The sequence below is a fragment of the Nicotiana tabacum genome, chromosome 23 (assembly GCF_000715075.1).
Source record: "Nicotiana tabacum cultivar K326 chromosome 23, ASM71507v2, whole genome shotgun sequence".
Taxonomy (NCBI): Eukaryota; Viridiplantae; Streptophyta; class Magnoliopsida; order Solanales; family Solanaceae; genus Nicotiana; species Nicotiana tabacum.
The window spans coordinates 71,021,500-71,041,704 of NC_134102.1; positions in this window are offsets into that span (position 1 = coordinate 71,021,500).

The following is a 20,205-nucleotide window of genomic DNA, read 5'->3' on the forward strand; positions in this document are numbered from 1 at the left end:
AACTCTGAACTACCTCAATCTTCTTTGGATCCACCTCGATCCCCTCACTAGACACCACATGCCCCAAGAACACCACTGAACTTAGCCAAAACTCACACTTGGAGAACTTAGCATAAAGTTTCTCATCCCTCAACATCTGTAGTACAATCATCAGATGTTGTGCATGCTCCTCCTGGCTACATGAGTACACCAAGATATAATCAATAAATACTATGACAAATGAATCAAGATATGGCTTGAATACACTATTTATCAGATGCATGAATGTTGCTAGGGCATTGGTCAGCCCAAAAGACATCACAAGGAACTCGTAGTGACCATAGCCCGTCCTGAATATCGTCTTCAGAATATCAGAGTCCTGAATCTTCAACTGGTGATACCTAAACCTCAAATCAATCTTAGAGAACACTCTATCTCCCTGAAGATGGTCAAATAAGTCATTAATGCGCGACAACAAATACTTGTTCTTAATTGTAACTTTGTTCAACTGCCTATAGTCAATGAACATCTGCATAGTACCATCGTTCTTCTTCACAACTAGAACCGGTGCACCCCAAGGAGATACACTAGGCTTGATGAACCCCTTATCAAGAAGCTCTTGAAGTTGCTATTTCAATTCCTTCAACTTTGCTAGTGCCATACAATACGGAGTAATAGAAAAGGGCTGAGTTCCCGGCACCAAGTCAATAACAAAATCAATATCCCTGTCAGGTGGCATGCTCGGTAGGTCTGTAGGAAACATATCCCGAAAGTATCACACTACCGTAACAGAATCAATGGTAGGACTATTAGCACCAACATCCTCACAAAGGCCAAATACGCCAAACACCCCTTCCCAACCATCGGTTGGGCCTTCAGATATGAAATCACCCTACTGGGAACGTAGTCCGGAGAACCTCTCCACTCGGTCCTAGGTAACCCAGGCATCGCCAACGTCACGATCTTAATGTGACAATCTAGAATAGCATGACATGGGGACAACCAGTCCATGCCTAGAATCACGTCAAAATCAACCATACTAAGCAATAAGAGATCAACTCTCATCTCCAATCCCCCAATGGTCACCACACACGACCGATACACACAGTCCACAATAATAGAATCACCAACTGGCATAGATACATGAACAAGAAAAACTAAGGACTCACGGGGCATATCCAAATAACAAGCAAATTACTATGATACATATGAATAAGTAGAACCAGGGTCAAATAATATAGAAGCATCCTTGTGGAACAATGAAACTATACATGTGATCATTGCGTCTAAAGCAACGACTTTTGGCTTGGCAGGGAAAGCATAGAATCAAGCCTGATCGACCTCCCCCTCTAGGGCAACCTCTAGCTGCCTGAGCCACACCCTGAGCTAGTTGAGTGGGTGGTGAAGTAACTGGTGCAAAAGTCATAGCCTGACCCCTCTACTAAACTAAAGCTCCCAAAAGACGGGGACAATGCCTCTTTATATGACCAAACTCTCCAGACTCAAAGCAACCACAATCCGACAATGGCGGTTGGTACTGAATCGGACCCCGAGAACCGGAATAACTACTAGAAGGACCTGGTATAGATAAACCCTGAATTGATAGAGCACAAGATGAACTCTAAGTTGGGAAGGCGCTGAGAGATAACTGACCCAGGCAAGCATTGTATGAACCATGGCTAGCTGATGCACCACGATGAACCGGACGAGCCATCTGAGCGGGCCTATAAGGGCGACCCCTGTTGTGGTGGGACTGTCCTCCAGAAAAGCATCACTGAAACCACCCAAACCATGAGGCCTACTCTCCCCATTCTCTTGACTATGAACCTGCTCTAACCTCCTAGCAATATCAACCACCACGTCGAACCTAGCACCTGATGCAATCTCCCAATTCATGACGAAGTGCAGTCCATAGTTGAGGCCATCAATAAACCTCCTAATCCTCTCTCTCTTTAGGAACCAAAAAGATGAGCCAACTCTGAAAATCTCATCACATACTTGGTCATTGACATACCCTCCTGGCGTAGCTGCTCAAACTTCCTACGCAACTCCTCCTTGCGGGTCTGTGGAACAAAACTTCTCTAAGAAGAGAACTGAGAACTCATGCCATGTAAGTGGTGTAGCACTGGTATACCTGCTCAACTCATAGGCCTCCCACCATATGAAGGCTTCCCCCGACAACCTAAAAGTAGTAAATAAGACTCCACTAATCTCTAGAATACTTGTCGTGCGAAAGATTTGCTGGCACTTGTCCAAGAAATCTAGAGCATTCTCTAACTAAACCCCACTGAATGATGGAGGCCTGAGCCTCCCAAACCTCTCTAGCTTCTTCTGCTCTTTGTCACTTATACGTGAACCCACTTGAGCATGAGCAACTACAACTGACAAGGTTGGTAGTACTCCCGGTGTCTGAAGTTCCTGAACCACCTGCTCTGGAGTATGGGCGGCGGGAGTCTGAGCACCTCCCCCATCCTGAGAAGTGGCTGGTGTGGCTGAACTGAAATCGCCTGAGCAAGGCTAGTGCATACAATTAATATCTGGGCCAAAGCATCCTAGAGGCTGGAATCACAATGGGCACAGTTGGTGCTTGAGTTGGTCTCGCGGGCTCAACCACATCTGGTATCTTCTCCTGTGCTGGAGTAATTGGTGGATCCACAAGTGCTGCTCTAGCTACTATACGAGCTACACCTCGGCCTCTACCACGGCCCCAGCTTCTCGCTGCCCTAGCTGGTGGTACTGATGTCCGTCCGCTCGATCCGGTAGTACGTGTCCTCACCATCTGTGAGACAATTGAATAATATAAGTTTAGTTTCTGGAGTCAACAAATCCGCATGACAAGAATACAATAAAGTGAAGTTTCCTAATGGTTTGGTAGCCTCTCGAAGATAAGTACAAATGTCTCTGTACCGATCCGCAAGACTCTACTAAACTTGCTCATGACTCGTGAGACCTATGTAACCTAGGCTCTAATACCAACTTGTCATGACCCGAATCTCAATATGTCGTGATGGCACCTATCACAGTACTAGGCAAGCCGACAATCACAAATTAACTACCCATTTTAAATTAAAAACATGATGTAATAAGTTTAACATTGAAATATCTCATAAACAACCGATAAGAACAACTGCGACTCAACTACAAAATCCCCTAAAATCCGGGTGTCACCGAGTACATGAGCTACTAAATGTCAGCACAATCAAAACTTCTAATACAACTTCTGGAAAGATATAACAGTGCTAAATAAACTGAAAATATGGAGAGTCGAGGTCTACGGACGCCATAGCAGCTACCTCAATAATCTCCAAGCAGACACTGCTACAACTCTAGCAACCACTGGTCCATATATACCTGGATCTGCACACGAAGTGCAGAGTGTAGTATGAGTACAACCGACCCAATATACTCAATAAGAAACAGGATTAACCTTGGGTTGAAAGCAGTGACGAGCTCAGGAAGGTACAGTCCAAATCCAGATAATAACAGTACAAATATAACAGGGAAAAGACAGTAATAACTCAAAGAAATTCCATAATCAATTCGTACATAGTACATAAATTTAGACATGCTTTTAAGTTTAACAGTTTAAGCTCAACACTGATAAAATATAGCTAGTATAACTGATATAAGGAATGTTACACCTTTATGTCTACATGTCAAATGTGCATGTCACATGTAATGCATCACAGTGATAAACTAAAGTACTCACACTCTCAGAGTACTCAATCTCACTGTTTTCCACTCCCACTCATCACTCTCAATCACTCAGCACTTTCAATCACTCAGCATTGTATGGTACCTGGTCTTACTGCTAGTATGTCAGACTCTAGAGGAGCGGATCCTGCCCAAGCACTAATATAAGCCAACATGGCATGCTGTGGCATGCAACTCGATCCCATAATAAATCAATAAAACATGTTGTGACATGCAGCTTGATCCCATAATGAATAAATAAACCCTGCAGAGGCGTGCAACCCGATCCCATAATGAATCAATAAAACTTGTTGCGGTATGTAGCATGATCCCATAAATATCACTTACAATCCTGCCCTCAGGCCCCAACTCAGTCATCAATCTCTCTAATCTCTCGGGCTCACAAATCTCATGCCAATTATCCTAAACATTGATAACGTGATGTAACAATAAATGATAAGAGATACTGAGATATGATATGCAAATAATAAATGTGACTAAGTACGTAATTGCAATTTAAGAAAATAACTAAACAACAAAAATGCCTTAGTGGGTCCCGGCATAATAAGCATATAGCCTAAGCATGATTTCTAGCATGGATCACAACTCAATTACTTTAACACGTAGGGATTACATGAATAGAAACAAGATTTGATAACTACACAGAGTCACAGAATCGACCGATTCACAATTACCACGGTGCACGCCCACACGCCTGTCACCTAGCATGTGTGTCACCTCAACATCAACCACATAACACGTAGTTCATGGATTCATACCCTCAGTACCAAGTTTAGAAGTGTTACTTACCTCAAACTGCGTAAATCACAACTCCAACAAGCCCTTGCCTGGCGAATTAGCCTCTGAACGACTCGAATCTAGCCACAAACAACTTAATACAATCAATATAAGCTATAGGAATCGATTCCATATGATAAAGCTAAGTTTTTAAGCAAAGTCAAAAAGTCAACCCAAAACGTCAACCCTGAGCCACTTCTCGGAACCCAAAAATTTTACAAACTGAACACTCATTCAATAAGGAGTCCAACCATACCAAAATTATCCAATTCCGTCCTCAAATCGCCTTTCAAATCCTCAAAATATAGCTTATGAAATTTTGAATCAGTTCCCCAATTTTTCCAACCCAAAACACTAATTAAATGGTAAATATAATGATAGATTCATGTATATTGATCAAATCCGAGTTAGAATCACTTACCCCAATCAACTCCTTGAAAATCCCTTCAAGAATCTCCCAAAACATAGGTCTCTAGCTCTAACGATGAAAAATAGGTCAAAACCCTCGATTTTGAAATAATATACGGCTACCCGGATGCCCTTCTTCGCGAACACGGAAGGTGCCTCGCGTTCACGAAGCACAAAATCCTCAGCTGCAAAAACTTCCTCTTATGCGAATGCGAGACCTCACTCGCAAACATGATGACCACTGAACCAACCCCTACGCGAACGCGACCCATCTCCCGCGAACGCGAGTCCCCACTCGCGATCGCGAAGCACAGACTCCCTAGACCTTCGCGAACGCGTGGCCTTCTTTGTGAATGCAAAGAAAAATCTTCACCAGTGACCCAGATACACTTCGCGAACGAGAGACCACTCTCACGAACGCATACCAGACACCATAAATTATGCAGCTCAACAAGGCCAAACACAATCCGCAATCAATCTGAATCTCATCTGAGGCCTCCGGGATCATATCCAAACATACCCACACATCCTAAAACATCATACAAACTTAGCCGAACCCTCAAATCATATCAAACAATATTGAAAACCCAAATCGCACCCCAATTCAAGCCTAATAAACTATTAAACTTCCAACTTCTAATACCAATGCTGAAACACACCAAATCAACTCCGATTGACCTCAAATTTTGTACACAAGACATAAATTACACAACGGACTTATTCCAACTTCCAGAACCAAAATATGAGTGCGGCAATAACAAAGTCAAATCTCGGTCAAACTTCTCAATTTTTCAAACCTTCAACTTTTCAACTTTTGTCAATTCAAGCCAAAATGACCTACAGACCTCCAAATCAATATCCGGACACACTTCTAAGTTCAAAATAACCATACAAAGCTATCGCAACCATCAAAACTCCATTTTTGAGTCATTTACACATATGTCAACATCTAGTCAATTCTTTTAACTTAGACTTCAAACCTTGGGACTAAGTGTCCCAATTCATTCTAAAATATTCCTGTAACCAAACCAACCACCCCGACAAGTCACATAACAACAAACAAACATAAAATAAGAAATAAATAGGGGAACGGGGCTACAATACTCAAAACGACCGGCCAGGTCATTACGTAATTCTCCACGCGATGGAAGTGACGAGAAAAAAATTTAAATCTCCACGCGATGGGAGTATTCAACGGGTTGTAGTACCATTCCGATGCGATATTGTAGCATTGACAGGAATCAATAATTCGAACCTCCACGTGATGGGAGTATTCAACGGGCTGTAGTACTATTCCAATGCAATATTGGAGCATTAATTGGAATGAAAATTCGAACCTCCATGTGATGGGACTATTCGACGGGTTGTAGTATTGTTCCGATGCGATATTGGAGCATTGACACGAAAGAAAATTCGAATCTTTACGCGATGGGAGTATTGACAGGTTGTGGTACCATTCTGATGTGATATCGGAGCATTGACAGAAATGTAAATCTCCACGTGATGGGAGTATTTGACGGACTGTAATACCTTTCCGATACGATATCAGTGCATTGACAAGAATGGAAATATCTACACGATGGGAGTGACAAGAAAGAAAATTCGAATCTCTGCGTGATTGGAGTATTCGACGGGATGTAGTACTGTTCCAATGCGATATCGGAGCATTGACCGAAAAGGAAATCCCCATGTGATGGGAGAGATAAGAATTAAAAATCTCTACACGATAGGAGTGGCTGAAATGTAAAATCTCCACGCGATGGGAGAGACGGGAAGTGAAAAATCTCCGCATGATGGGAGTATTTTTTTGATTTTTTGAAAGATGAGATCGAACTCGAGAAGGGTCCTTGATTGATTTTTTTTTAAAATGTGAGATCGAACCTGAAGGTTGCCTACGTATCTCGTCGAACGAGAATCAGGTCAAGCGCAATTCAAGAATATTAGAGATAAAGGGATAATATTTTGGATTTTGATGTTGATGTCTCACGAAGAGACTTCTGGAGAAGCAACAGAGGAAGATATATATGTGTGTGTGTGTGTGTATTTATTTTTTTATATTTTGGAAGTGATCTTTCATAAAGATCTTCGATCACCTGTGACCCAAGTGGCTAGACTTGACCGATTCGTCTATGTATCTTGACAGGTTGCCTACGTATCTTGACACAAGGTCAAGAATCAAGTACGTGTAGTTCGTGAAGGTTGGAGAGTATGAGATGTATGGTTTACAACACTTCTTTTACTCTCATTTTCAAAGAATTGCAACTAAGATATTAATTGCATCAAAGATATATACTAAATGCAAGAGTATAGAAAAACTCGGAACGATGCCTCATTGTGTCCGTGGCTGGATGTGGTATCCTCTGAAGTTAAGGAGTGACTCCTTCCAGAAATTGTGCCCCAGTTGCTCCTTCGAACATTTGCTTTGATCTCCCCTGACTGTTTGCGAGATAGTTATTATGGTTATATTCCCGTTGACTCGGATGTTTTGTTGTGACCTTCGAGCTGTCCACATGAAGTTTTTTAGTGATCGTCCCCGGCTATTAACTAGGGCGGTAATCTGATCAAGATATAAAAATATTGTGAGGGTAGTGTGTTGGAACTAAGAAATGATTGTATGACTAATACTCCCCTAATTGTTTGATTGATGTTCCACAATGTCCAATGCCGGATGCTATTTTCCTTGCAGTCTTAGGATGATGCATCTTTTGGTTGTCCACAGGAACCATTTGATGAACGTCCCCGGTTGACAATTGGGAATGATGTTCTGATCTAAATATAGAAAAGTGGTGAGAGCAGCAAAGTCATGAAAAATGATGGAGTTCATTGTAAAACTACTACTCCCCTAATTATCTGACTGATGCTCCATAATGTCCGATGTCAGATGTTATTCCCGTGCAGTCCCAGGATGAGGCACCTTTCAGCTGTCCACATGAACCATTTATGACCGTTCCCGATTGACAACCGGGAACGATGTTCTAATCTAAATATAGAAAGGTAAGAGCAGTGAAGTTATGAAAAATGGTGCAATTCATTGTAAAACTACTACTCCCATGATTATCTGACTAATGTTCCGCCAAGTCCAAGACCATATGTTATCTCCCGTGAAGTGCCCGGGATGATGTACCTACAAAACTCAAAGGAGAAAATGTTAGAGTCCCTCTTAGGTGAAGTTATAAAATTAAGGATGCAGGGTTAGGCCGTACATCCAGTGGTGTGTCCGGTTGTGATCGGAACTGCGATGTCGACATTCCATGATAGTTCCGAAAATTGTGTTATCTCTCATGTGTCCAAAAAAAAATTATTAGTTCGAGGGAGGGAAATTGATTCGTGTTGTCTTGAGGCTTCGCTTGTTCTTCTTTGTTTGTTTGAGCATGACACTTCTCGAAGGCTGACAAACAACTTGCCCCTGCAACTAAATTGGGTTGACTTTTATCGAATCTCTAAATTTAGAAAATTGGAGGTGAACACCATGACTCCATAGCCAAATGTTCGAAAAAAGGACTTGCATCCCATACGTTGAAATTTAAGTTAAGTGAGGGCCAGAGTAAAATTGGCAAGGTATTTTGATGTTTGGATTTTGGATGAAGTTTGGTTGACACTCTCGGAGATTTCTGGATTGAGACAATCATTGCATTATTCCAAAAGAACTGCCCCAATCTTCCGTACTGAGGAAATTATTTTGAAATGGTAGGGAAACCGAACCCTTTTTAGGGTTGCCTGTGTATCCTGTTAAGGCAAGAATCAGGTCAAAATATAGTTCGGGCCAACTACTAAAACTATGAGATCTGTATGATTATCTTGAATGAGTGATTGTTCTTTGAGAAGTGTGATTATGAATGAGGATTCCTTGGTGGGTGGGTGGAGACTGGTAGATCTTGAATAAGAGATAAATGGTAGCATAGTGCATGGATATGTCTCAAATGACGAAAGTCAGTGAGAATGTAAAGTTTGATTGAGAAGAATACATCAAATTAGTGGAAGATGTACAAAGTTGGATTGGTGTATCTTTGAGAAGGATGGTAGAGTCCAAGTGATGGTGTGATTATGGAGATGGTCATGAAGACCAGAATGGGCATGTGTATTTGAAAATTTCAAGGTTCAACACAAGTCAACCAGAGTTTAGTCAGACAAAGAGTACCTAATAGTTGATAACAAATAGAAGGTACATGTAAAAAATGAAGAATACATAACAACAACAGATAGAATATATAACAGACGTACAAAGAATATGTAGCAAGTAAAGGATATGCAAGGACTAATTCATCTAAATCACGCTACAAGATTGTGTGTACAATGAACTAGGAATTCTAAGAGTAGATTTGCCTAGATTCGAGCATGAGTTGAGTACAACTACGAGATGGTACGTAGTTAACCTCGTATGCCAATCTCTGAAACTAGGGAGTTTTGAAAAAAGGTTCGGAGGGTGAAAAGACAACCCTCGCGTGACTTGTGTGTGATTGTGTACGACGAAGAGTTGATAGAAAAGTGATGACAAATTGAGAAGGAAGCACCAAAAGCATGTGACAAAGAATATACAACATAGTCATATGTAACAAAATATACAACATAGACATATGGGAAGCATATACAATATGAGCATGATAGAGAATATGCCGCTTGAAGCGGATGACAAAGAATATGCTACTTGAAGCGCATAACAAGAATATACCGCTTGAAGCACATAACAAGAATAAACCGCTTGAAGCATATGACAAAGAATAGACTACTTGAAGCATGCGACGAAGAATATACAACTTGAGCCAAAGAATATACAATCTAAAGCAAGGAATATACAGCTTGAAGCAAGGAGTGTACAACTTGAAGGAGAGAATGTACGACTTGAAGCATGAGACAGATAGGATGAAAGTTGGGGTATTGGAGAACCTGTAATCCCTCTAGTAATTAACCAAGTCCATTGTGGTTAGTACCTGAAGTATCCCCAGTAGATTCGCCATGTTGTTGCATCTTATTTTGCATAAGTCAAAACAATGTGCAATTTATAGTACTCTACAAGCTTAATTAAAGTTTAGAGTCACCACCTAGTATTTAAGGTATACTAGGACACCTATACTACACTACACAATGTACACAAAATTATGGTCTGCGAAACTTATTGAGATTCCAAGTAAGGGTTCAAGTTATCTCAAGGGAAATATGCCAGGCACCCCTCGAGATCCACAAAATGTGGTTCCGGTAGACTTAATCAAATAATAGAGGGAAGGTTCAAAGATAACTAACAAATACTCACAACTATTACAAAGAATAAAAGAATGATAAATGAGTACTAGAATGAATAGTAATGATATTAAATATATAATGAATTATGTACGGATGAAGTATGCAAGTATTTTTTTATGTTTTGGAAATGAAATGATTAAAATATATTATATCGTATGAAATATATGTAAAGTGGACAAGGGAATCGTATTCCAAAAGATAATTTAAGTGTAAAGTGTGTTCTAGTTAAGAATTGCAAAATATTTGACAAAATATATGTGCAACAAAGTGTAGTATGTGAAAATATTTAGAAGATACTAAATAATGGTATTTTAGTATAAATTGAATAATATAAAAATAATTGTACCTAAAGAATGCATGTTAACTCAAAGTGTTTGAACAAACTCTTGAACTTACAAGAATAAACTTGAAGAGAGACGACTCATAATTAGAGTTTGAAAGTTTAGATGGATGACTACAAAAGAAGAAACTTATACTAAAGGATTGAGAAAAGGGGAAAGAATATTTATTTGCACATTAGTAGATATTTAATGTCACGACCCAAAATCCACTATAGGCCGTGATGGCGCCCAATGTTGTCATTAGGCAAGCCATTGGTTAACTACCCACTTAATTATTCATTTTATTATTTGGAAATCATGAACCTCGTTAAATAAATAGGATAAAATATGCCACTCATAGAAACCTGTGCTTTTCTTTACCAAATTCCGAATATAATAAATCATGAAGTGAAATGATAATAATAATGAACATACACTAGGAACCGCCAAAATCCGGTGTAATAAGTTCATGAGCATCTACTAAAAAGTACAATAATAATACAACATCTATTTGGAAAACAAGATAGACACGATAAAGCAAATAATTATGATGGAGACTTTGTGTGCTGTGAATCGTAGCATGGAATGTAGCTCACCATAAATTCCCCTCTGTAGTTGCACCTACGCGCCCAAATGACTACCAAATGAACCTGTCAGATCCTACACATTTAGTGCAGAAGTGCAGCATGAGTACATAAATCAACGTGTACCCAGTAAGTATCTAGCCTAACCCCGAAGAGATACTCACGAGGGATCGACATTGACACTTACTAGTGGTCTGGTAAATCAAATATAATAAAGTAGACAAGTATGAAACTTAGTAAGTAAACAACGAGTACAGATATAGGCAAATAATATGATTTATAGCTGAACAATGAACACAAAGTCCTCAATTATCGGATACCTCCTCAAATGGAATACACAATGGTCAATACCAAATCAACGGTCACATCTCAAGTCAGGAAAACTCATGAGTACGCAGACCCCTTATCAAGTATTTTGCACGATTATGCCAAGACGAGCGACCCGATCCCATAAGAGTGTTTCATAGAACTGCCTAGGCGAACAGCCTGATCCCATAAGAGTGTTTCATAGAACTGTCGAGGCGAATGGCCCGATCCCATAAGAGTGTTTCATAGAACTAACGAAGCAAACGGCCTGATCCCATAAGAGTGTTTCATAGAACTGTCAAGGCGAACGGTCCGATCCCATAATAATATGATACATGATACTGCCGAGGCGAAGGCCCGATCCCATAAGAGTGTGTTACAATGTCCTACCAAGGAAAACGGCTCGATCTTATAAGAGTGTGTTACATAATCCTGCCGAGACGAATGGCCCGATCCCATAAGAGTGTGTTACAATGTCCTGCCAAGGCGAACGGTCAAAGAATGTGTTACATAATCATGCCGAAGAGAACGGCCCAATCCCATAAGAGTGTGAAGCTTTTATGGGTCTACGACCCATTCACGAATTTACATGTGAGTTATGGAATTCAAGAGAAACTTTCCGATGAATACGCACATCGCGAGAGTAATCCGTAAGAGAAATACAATTTCTATGACTAATCAAGTAGCTCATCAAATATATAAAATAGCAAGTCCATTACTCTACGTGAATCTAGTCTCAGGTCATAATGCGAATTGAAGTAATTTAACAGGCAAGGATAACTCAAATAGTACAATTAAAGCATGGCGTGAGTCTAAGTCTACCCAGACATAATTAGGAATTCTAGCGTACGTACAGACACTCGTCACCTCATACGTGCGCACCTCCCACAATGTGTAGCACATAATAAATTTAACACTTGCGGGGTAAATTTTCCCTCACAAGGTTAGACAGGAGACTTACCTCGCTCTGAAGTTCCATAACTGACTCCAACGCCTCTAGCACCTCAACCAATGACCATCGATCCGAAACTAGTCAAACAACATGAAAACTAATAAAAATATACTCTAATACTCATAATTAACCAGTTTATAACAATTTCCAACTCCACTCGAAAAGTCAACAAAGTCAACCCTCGGGCCCATGTGCTTGGAATCTAACAAAATCCGAACACTCATTGAATAACAAGTCCAACCACACCAAAATTACCCAATTTCGACGTCAAATTGCCATTCAAATCCCCAAAGCTTACTCTCTAATCCCTATCCCAAAATTCCCCAAATTCCACCTTAAAAACACATAATTTAGGTGGATAATTCAATGGGTATTCAATACTAATAGATAAAAACGACCAAAAGTTGCTTACCTCTTGAAATCTAGCAAACCCGTCTCAAACATTGCCTCCAACCGAGCTTGCAAAGTTCAAAAATGAAGAAATCTCGAAACCCTTCGAATTAATACACTGCCCAGGCCTTTCGCACATGCGGTTCACTTGACCGTTTCCGCGTCCTCATAGGTGCGGCCAAATCTCCGCTTCTGTGGTATCCCCTAAAGACCCCTGCCTTTGCTTCTTTGGAGAAGACTCCGCTTCTGTGGCGTTTCACCTGCGATAAAATCTCTGCACATGCGGAGCTCACTTAAGACCATACACTTCCATATGCGCCCTCAAGTCTGCATCTACGGAAGCGCTTCTGCGAAGCCAACCACGCCTACCCAACTCCGCATCTGTAGAGCCCCATCGCATCTGCGGGATCGCAAATGCGGAAAACCGTCCTCGCACCTGCGCCCTCTGCCCAACTCCTTCAAGATCGCACCTGCGACCCTTGGCTCGCTTCTATGGTCTCTCACCTACGACCAAATTCGTCACAGATGCGATTGCACCGGACCTGGTGCACTTCAGCAATTACACAAGTTCAATTCTCAATCCATTAACCATCCAAAATCCATCTGAGGCCCCGGGACCTCAACCAAACCTACCAACAAGTCCTAAAATATGATACGGATTTAGTCGAAGCCTCAAATCACGTTAAACAACATCAAAGTTGTGAATCGACGGCCAAAACCTTTCTTTCAACTTTCCAACTTTCAAACTTCGTCGAAAACGTCCGATTTACACTTAACATCCCGGAATGATGCCAAACTTTACTTGCAAGTCAAAAATCACGATACGAACCTATTCCAACGCTCGGAACTCCAAACAAACATTGATAGTCCACTTCAAATCAAACTTAAGAAATTCTTAAACTTTCAAAATGCCAACTTTCCACAATAAGCGCCGAAAATGCTCCCGGGCGATCTGATACTCAACCCGACCATACGCTCAAGTTTGAAATAATCATACGATCCTATCGGAATCTTCAAATCCTGATTTCGAGGGCATTTACTCAAAAGTCAAACCTTGGTCAACTCTTCCATCTTAAAGCTTCCAAATTGAGAATTTTTCATCTGAATCAACTATGAAATTCTCGAAATTCAATTCCGACTACATGTACAAGTCATAAAATATGAAGTGAAGCTACTCAAGGCATCAAACCGCCGAACGACATTCTAAAACTCTAAACGACCGGTCGGATCATTACATTTAATAAGTAATTTAACCAAAGAGTGTTGAAAGAATTACTTCGATGAGTAAAAAATGAATATTGTATGGTAAATGTATCACATCTAAATAAAAACTTTTATATAGAAAAGGAATTGTAATAAAATAAACAATTGAATACCAAATCATTCGGGTCAAGCCCAGATGAGCACGAAGTCTAAATGTTAAAAATATGACAATCCAACTATATTTTACAAGCATGCCTACTCGTAGTAAAATAATCAAGGATTGCTTATAAATAGATTACTTTGAGATGCATGCTAGTATAACTGTGAAGGATGACATATCTATTTATTATCACAAAAGATGACATATCTTTTATTTTATGTGTATGTCTAATTTAACTAGTAGGATGTATATCAATCCTAAACTAATTAATCATATTATGAATATATTCAAAAAACCAAACATATATGCACAACTCATAAATCACTTAACATACAATATTATGAGCTAACCCGATTATTAACTAGATACAATTCCCTAAGTGTTTAGCAAATGGATAACGTTAAAGCAAACAAGTAAATTTGATATATGTCTACTACTTTACTAAGTTTTACATTACGAGTACAACCGAGAACGGGAAGTACGAAGTGAGAAATTTGACAAGGTTCGTCTTCGTCTCCGAGCGTCATCTTTCCAAACGTTTAAAAGAACCTCGCAATCTAAGAGAAATAAAATTGTTAGCGAAATAATGTAGCTTAAAAGATAAACGAATAAAGTGACATATTTTTTAAATGGTTTTTGTTTTAAAATATTTTTGGAAAATTGTTGTTGAAAATATTTTTGCTTTTGAAAGATTGTTTGAAAAAATGTTTCTGGAAAAGGTTTTTGAAAAATAGTTTTAAAATATTATAGGAGGCTAGGATTATGATTTTAATTTCCATCTAGATATGAGAACGGGAACGCCTTGGGTGTGACTACGGTAGCTAATCGTGCCGCCTTCCGAAGGGCTATTGGTTCGTCATGTTCTCGTCCTTTTCCTTTTCAATGTGTATCGCATCACCTCGTTATTATAGGGCTCAATCTGAAGGGTCATACGGGGCGTTGTGGCCTCAAAAGATTATTCTCATTGGCCTTCTCTATAGCACCGTCAACAGTCAACGTCATTTAACTGGAGTAATATCGGTTCTGAAAAACTACAAAATTTGCGTCAATAATATCTGGCAAAAACCAGAGTCATTAGGATAGACCAAAACGACAAAGGTCACAATCACACTATGAAAAGATCATCAACAGAAAGGGGCGACAATAGCCTTTCAATAGGAGTAAGAAAATTTAAACCAACATATGTACAGGAAAAATGAGGCAGCCATGGACCATAAAGTTCTATAGTAAACATAAACGCAGCGATTCCAGAGAATGTGTTCTCCTGCCAACTCTGGCGAGAAGTCTTCTCTCACTCATTTTATTGTTATTTCTTATTTGTACTAAATTAGAATCTGTAAAGAAAAATGAAGCGTGAGAAGAAAATACAATATGAAATGGGGCTGTCGGAGAAATACATAGGCCGCCGAAAAATTATAAGGTCACCGGAGTAATACACATGTTTCTAGAAAATTTAATTTTCGTCTAGAATCTGCCAAAAACCAATCATAAAAACGAACCCATTTTTATCCCATCTTATATACATAGCATATAAATAAACAAATAAAAAGATCAGGGACGGAAAGGGAAAGCAGAGATGAGAGACAGGTCGCCGAAAACACATAGGTCTGGCCAGAACACCATTTTTCTTAGAACTGGTTTTATACGAACAATATATGAATAAACAAACAGAAACGAAGGCGAAGAGAAGGTCCGCAGGAGTTCGTTCTCCTCCGGCCAGATCTTGTCAGATCTGAAATGCGTCAATGAGCAAATAGGTCTACTAGTTCATCGGGTTTTGGCGAGCTTCGTCAATCGAAACATAACGGAGAAATGGGTGAGGGTGAGGTAGCGACAGGATAGCGATAGCGTTCGCTGGTCATCGCCGGTGATCAAATCCGGAGGGTGGCGATGGAGGGAGACAGGAGGAAGATGGAGCAAGGTTGGCGGTTGTTCTCTCTTTAGAATGAGAGAATAAAAAAGTTCTCTTAGGGTTTTGGATATAAAAATATGATGGGAGTCAATTGTGTGTGTGTGTGTTGTGTAGTGTATTGTAGGTAAAAATATAAAATGTGGGGTGTGGGGTAGAAAACTTAGGGACCAAGATTTGAAGTAAAGAAAAAGGTAAAAATAAATTTAAAAATATATATGGTCGAAAATTAAAGAATTTCAAGTCACATCGATGTCATGTCACATCAGTGTCTAGTCACATCAAATATCTTGTCCTATCGGATATTGACGGGATATTGAATTTGACCGAGCTTGATCCGTATTTTGAAATTAATTCTATTGGATACCATATAATTAATATATTATGCTACGAATTGAAAAATAATTATTTAATTAGAAAATCTTGTAGTATTTATTTAAAATGTAACTACTACGATGACGTAGTAATTATTATCTATTTTTTGAAGGAAAATAAATTTATAAAATATCCTAATATTTAGAAAATAGGACAATTTTAAATATTTATTTGAAATTTAGAAAAAATGCACAAAATGGTAGTATTTAACTAATTATAATACAATGATAAAAATTCCTATATTTTGTAAAAATAAGAATAATCATCAATAAATTACATAAGAGCGAAATAATGTGAAAAATACTTCATTTTATCATTTTTTGATTAGGAAGCCTGCAAAAGTTAATTTTTAAATACGGAAGGTCAAAATTGAGTGCCAACAACGGCCGTAGATGGAATTCTGCGGACCGCACTTTTCTTAGCATTTCTCCTATTTGCTAAACTTGGCTAGAACATCTCCTTTTTGGGTCATTTTCTTCATTGATATTGCATTCTCTGGCACACATGCAATTCGAGCAATTTTATTAGATTCGGAGATAAAAATCAGTACTTTAAGACTAAAAACAACATCAAAAAGGTGTTATAACCACACTTATCAACTCTACCAAACTTAAGTCTTTGTGTGTCCTCAATATAACGACCTGATCAGTTGTTTTGCTTTTTATATCCCAATTCCCCTAATTAAGACTCCCCGTATGTGCTTTTACTGTTTTATGACTTGAGGGGATGGTTGATTTAGGCTTGGAAGAGTTCGGGTTGAAATCAGAATACTTAGTTCCTTAATAGTGGCTTAAGGTGGCCAAGTTTAACTTGAATCAACATCTTGAGTAAACAATCTCATAAACCAAGATTTGAAGGTTTCAATAGGTTCGTATGATAATTATGGACTTGGGCATATGTTCGGATCGGGTTTCAAGATATCCGGGAGCGTTTTGGCGCTTATTGTGGAAAATTGGTTCATTAAAGGTTTCTAATTCTTTAAATTTGGCTTGGAGTAGACTTTGGTGTTATCGAGGTCTGTTTGGGATTCCGAGCCTGGAATAGTTCTGTAAGGTGATTTATAATTTGTACACAAAAATTGGTGTCATTCTAGTAGTCTAAGTGTGATTCGACGTGTTCGGAGCATATTGAAAAGTTTGAAGTTCATAAGTTGATTCAAGTTGGTTTTGGGGTACGATTCTTGATTTTGATATTGTTTAACATGTTTTGAAGGTTCGAGCAGGTCTGTATTATATTAATGGACTTATTGGTGCGATTGGTCGGGGTCCCGGGTGGCCCGAGTGAATTTCGAACCACCTGAAGCTAAGTCTGAAAATCTGATATTGCTAGTTCTGGTTTCCTTCTTCGCGAACGTGGAGGTGGAGTCACGTTTGCAGAGAAGGAATTGTGGGATGGGCATTTTTCCCTTCGTGTCTGCATATATGGGGTCGCATTAGCAAAGGTCTGAAACTGGTGGCATTTGTGTTCGCGTATACGGGCCCGCGTTCGTGTAGAACAAAGGGCCTGGGGGTTTCAGCCACGTTTGCTCTTCGCCTTCATGAATGGATGACTGCGTTCGCGAAGCTCAGGCTGGGAAAGTCTTCGCGGTCACGAGACTGCCTTCGCACTCACGAAGAAGGACTTCACTATCTGGTCTAGTTATGCCTTCGCGATCGCAAAGAAGAGATCACTGGGCATAATTGATTTTTAATGCGTGACTTAGTCTCTTTTCTCTCATTTCCCACTTGGTCTTGGGAAATTTTGAGAGCATTTTGTGGGGAATTTTCATCAACATCAAGAGGTAAGTGATCCCTATCAATTCTTGAGTTAAATACATCGATTATGGTTAGATTTAACGTAAAATTAAGGAAAATATTGTGGGCTTTTGTTGGAACCTAGGGTTTGGTAAAAATGAGATTTGACCACAAAATTGATTATGTAATTGGAAATAAATTATATATTTAAGTTCGTGAGGTCATGGGTAATATTTATATTCGAATATTCCCGGAATACGGGCACGTGAGCCCGGGGGTGAATTTTAGGAATCTTCCAAATTGGGTAAGGTAATTACTCTAATGGCTAAATCATAAACTTTTAAGCATATATTTATTAGTTTATACGACTTTTGGTTAGTTTAGGAGTCTTAGGCATCGTTTGAGGAGTTCTAGTGAGGTTTAAGAGCCGAATAGAGGACTTGGAATCGAGGTAAGTCTCTTGCCTAACCTTGTAAGAGGGAACTTATCCCCTTATGCGTATTAATTGTTGTGTTCTACTTGTTATGGGGAGCTACATACGTACAAGGTGATATGAGATTCACATCATGCCTTTAATTATGCTATTGTATGCCTATCCTGTGTATTAATTATCTTGATTAGGACTGAGATTGAGGATTTTAATTATAGATATCGACTTTGTCTCTTACTTTAGAAAAAATGGGAAATATTTTATAAACTATAGATCTGTGTCTTCTCATATCGCATGTGTTTCCGTGAGCGAGGTAAATTTATCTACTCTTATAGGATCGGGTCGTTCGACTCGGCAGTGAAATAAATTACTCTTACCGGATCGGGTCATTTTCCTCGGCAGGATGGTAACACTACTCTTATGGGTCGGTTCGTTCCCCACGTCAGGTTAGTAACACTATTCTTATGGGATTGGGTCGTTTGCCTTGACAGTACTGAGTACCACTATTCCTATGGGATCGGATCGTTCGCCTCGGCAGCTTCGTGCTTAATATTTGGGGCTGGATTTTGTTTGGTAACAATTGAGTTAGCGCCTTCAAGGTTATTATGTCATGTTTAGTGTTTTGATATAGACTCATGTGTGGAATTGTTGTAGTTACTTTTATTTGCTTCGTTGCTACCTGTTTTACACTCACCGTGTCTACTTTATGTATTTCTATTATTATTTGACCTCTAGTAAGTGGCATGTCGCCCCTCGCCACTACTTCTTTGAGGTTAGACTAGATACTTACTGTCACAACCTAAACCGACGGGCCGCGACAGGCACCCGGTACCTTACTCAACCGAGTACCAACATAACGTATCTTTTCATACCATACTATCATAGATAACTCAGTCGAAGAGGCTGCCGTGAGATAAGTAGAATACAACATGAAATACCAACCTATACATAAGACATACGGGCCTCTAAGACTAAAATAACCACTCATACACTGAACATAGTCCGACAAGGCCATACAATCTTTTAGGTACATGACATCTGTCTAAAAGCCTCTAAGAGTACATAATTGTCATAAAGGTCGGGACAGAGCCCCGCCATACCAAATAATACACATCTAAATCATATTGACCAAACAAGCAACTCGGGAGAAAATGGAGTGCACCAACATCCTCCCCAAAGCTAATCACCAACTTGGAGGACTCGCGACCTGTCTATCGAGACCTGCGGGCATGAAACGCAGCATCCCCAGGCAAAAGGAACGTCAGTACAAATAATGTACCGAGTATGTAAGGAATAAAATCAGTAAATAATAGACATGATAGAAAACATGGAGTAAAAGACTCGACATGTACGTCTACATAGCTCTGTGAATCATTTCATTTTTATAATGTCATGCATATGCGTATAAATTCCATACCATGCAGAGGTATATGCGTTCATAACATCATCAAGCCTCTGAGGGCATCCCACCAAATCATTTAGGCCATTGTGGGCAAATTATCAATGTATACCGGCTGATCAGGTGGTAGTGCGTATATAACACCGTAACCTTTTCCCATATTCTATATACATATATATACGCGTATATAATGCCATCTGGTCATGGGTCAATGTAAATGAATGCAATGCATGAGAAGTAGGTCAATAAAATTTCTCGGAATGTCATAAGACCATTATGCCTCTGATTAATATCATGAAATAAACTTTATCAACTTACGTATTTTCTG